The sequence below is a fragment of the Kogia breviceps genome, chromosome 14 (assembly GCF_026419965.1).
Source record: "Kogia breviceps isolate mKogBre1 chromosome 14, mKogBre1 haplotype 1, whole genome shotgun sequence".
Lineage (NCBI taxonomy): Eukaryota > Metazoa > Chordata > Mammalia > Artiodactyla > Physeteridae > Kogia > Kogia breviceps.
This window is the reverse complement of record NC_081323.1, coordinates 31,460,310-31,463,767: the sequence shown is the minus strand read 5'-3', so window position 1 is coordinate 31,463,767 and position 3,458 is coordinate 31,460,310.

Below are 3,458 nucleotides of genomic sequence, written 5' to 3'. Positions count from 1 at the left end.
TTTCCATTTTCTTATGGAACAGGTGGTTACATTGGTCCACTTACGATAATTAAACTTTCCAAGTTACCTGAAATAAGTCCAAGTGGAGGGAGGGTTTTGTTTTGTTTTTTAATCTAATGGGTGAAACTTAGCAAACATTCCACCCCGGAGCAGGTACCCCAGGTTGGTCTGAAGCACCCAGTGGGAGAAGGATGGCAGGCAGGTTCTGGCAGCTGAGGGACCTTCTGGAAAGATGAAGGAGGCTTCTGCCAGCTTTGGGTCACCAGGAGAACATCATTGGGTGTAAGACGGATTTGTGGGTGGGAAAGAAGGGGAGTAAGAAGAATGTTAAGGGAACAGAAAGGGAATCAGAAAGAGGAGTGGTGAGCCAGGAAGGGTGAAGAGGGGAGTTGCAAAAACATTTGGATGCTGGGGTTTTCTGGACCAAATCACTTCAGGAAGAGGAGGGGGTGGGGAAGGGGAAGAGCGATGGTTTTAGCAAGTGGTAGAAGGTTTAGAAAGAATTGGAAATGGGGAGGGGTTGGGAGTTACTGTCAGCACAAAAATAAAATGCTGAGTTTAACCTTCAAAGGGAGGGAAAGCCATGGAATTGAAGATAAGGTCCAGCTCTTTCCTCAGAAGAGTAGCAAGTGAGTAGAACAGTTTTGCTAATTCTGGAGCGGTCCTTGACCCAGAGATCAGCACAGCTCTGACCTCATCCAGAGAGATGAGAATGATCTTTTCAAATATGTGGTGTCATTTTGAGCAAGTTTAGCTGTCTTTTAAGAGGGTTGATTTGGTTAGAGTTGAGAGGACAAACTGTAAAATGTAGCATCACGCGGTTCTCTAAGTAGTATTGGGATCTCCTCCGGTGTGATGCTGAGGGTGCAGGGAGGGAAAGTAACACTGACCAGACATTCTCAATACACCAGGTGCCCAGCTAAGCCACCGTCAAGTGCCTAAACACATTTCATCCTCACCCAGTCCATGGTGTTTGCTGTTGTCTCCATTTCAGATGGGAAATCTGAAGCTTTTTTGCTAAGGAGTCCTCAGTCCCAATGTACCCAGTCTTTCAGGCTTTTTGGAGAGAACCCACAGTAGGGAATACATTTTCCATCCTGCTGCAAATACACACACATTTGTAACAAAAACAGAGGTTTTTCAGAACTACACATGACTTTTCTGTGTGAGATGCACAGAGAGATTCTGTTCTATTCCTTTCCTTTATTTAATGATAATTTCAATGAAATAAATTGCTGTCACAACACATTGAAGAGCCATCAATTGGAGTTTGAAAAGCACTCACCCGGGCTTCCCTGGTGGCGCAGTGGCTGAGAGTCTGCCTCCCGATGCAGGGGACATGGGTTTGTGCCCCAGCATAAAAGAAATGGGTCAGTTTGCAGGGGGGCATGGAGCACAAGAAAACCGAAATCACGCACCATTCCCGCAGCACTCTCTCTTCCTGTGTCTGAATCTGTTGTCAGTCCTGCTAACCGTGACCACAGGCTGTTTAAAATTACACCGTTTGCCTTATTTAATTTTCTTCTGCAGTCATAAATATTAATTAAGCTAGACCCCAGAGAGCTCCATTTCAATCCTTTCCCTTCCTGAGGACCATAGGCAATTAAGACCCATAGCCTTAAGTACTAACCGGTTCTTTAAGTCTGCCCTGGGACATCCACATTTTTATTTTTTAAATTAGGACAGATTTATTAAATCTTAGTGGTTTATTTTTCCTACCTAATTCTCCTGGACTGTGGGTGTTCTCAGTTTGATTCTCTTCTTGCAAATACAATCTTTGCTTCTCCAGTGGACTGGCTCATCTTCTCCAAACCAAGATGCAGAAAAGTGCATGTTCAATTCACGAGGAGCAGAAATATTTGTGTCCAGCCTGTCAGCCATCCAGCGGCAAAGACCACACTTTTCAATGTTTGGTAATTTAATATTATTTCATGACAAAAACAGAAGAAATCACTGTAAAAAAAAAATGAGGGAAATATAAAGTGGAAAGTGCAAGTCTTCTCCCAAGCCTTCCAAGTCCCAATTTCTGGGGGTGTAATTGTTAACAGCCTTGTGTGCAACCTTCAAAACTTTTCTGCACATAGAGTCAGGATTACCTTTACAAAAATTAAATCAAATGACCCATATCCAGTGACTGTTTAGCCCTTCATCATAAAGTAGATATACTTTCTATATGATTTCAGAGAGATTTATATCAGCTTTATAACAGCTCCATAATATTCCACAATTAAGTTGGGTTATTGATTACTTAACCTTATTCTTTAAGAGTTATGATCTTGGGCATATTGTACATAAACCACACACACACACACACACACACACACACACACACACACACACACACACTTGGTACCAGTAACTGAAAACTCTACCTGTGAGCATTTTCCTTTTTCCCATGCTTCTCATGACTTCTCCATCAGAGAACATTATAATGTGGAAACAGGTTAAGGTTTGGGTCACAGGGCCTGGATTGGGATGGAAGGGCTGGGTGGTCTGAGGCAAGCCCTCAACATCTCACTCCCATTCCCCAGGGACAAAGGGAACTCCCACCTGAGAGAGGTTTTGGAGAACCATGAAGTCTGATGCAAATATTACCCCTCGCACCACGAAGATCCTGGTCACTTGGGGGGCAGTAAACCCGAGGAATTAACATTTTAAAAATTCTGTACTTGTATTTCTAAATTCAACATAAAAAGGAGAAAAGAATAAAAGAAACAGGGAAGGAGAAAAAAGGCTTCTTTCAAGTTCTATGTAACTACAAAGACTGGGGAGCAGGGCTCAGGTCTGAGACATAGAACTCCCACTAGGACCAGATGGTCCTCATCGTTAGCATATACTTAGCACTTTATTCTGAAGACTTACAGGAATGAATTTACCAGGTTTCCTCTTAAAGGGAAAAACTAAACTCTCAGGACTTTGCAAGGTATACATCTATTTATGTAGACTCCTCTGGAGAATATTAAACAGTACTGATCATTTGTTATATGATGTAAAACAAGACATCCAAAATCAGCATCGCGTATTTCCATGCCTTAGTCCGACAGAGGCAAACTATGGGGTGATGTAGCCGCTGGGCATGAAAGAAACTACAAAATAAGTTTGTATTTTATATCCAGTTCCATCCAGGGATCTCAAAGCAGCTGAATACAATGTCCTCCCCAGCTTTTTCACCCCCCAGTCCTCATTGCTTTAAAATCAAACATAGATTAAGGACTTGGTCTAAAATTCTTACTGTGTTTACATTCATTTTTTTCCATGTGCTTTTATAAATATGGTAGAAATAAGAAGAATTTGGCCAGTTTACCCCTGTTTAGCAGTTCTTACCTGTAAAGAAGGAGCCCTTTTCAGAACGAATGACATTTAAATTCCCACAAGGGAAAGATGATCTGAGCGCTAATTATGGGTGCATATTGCAAATAGAATAAGCATTAAGGAAACATTTTGAGTTTTTACATTCT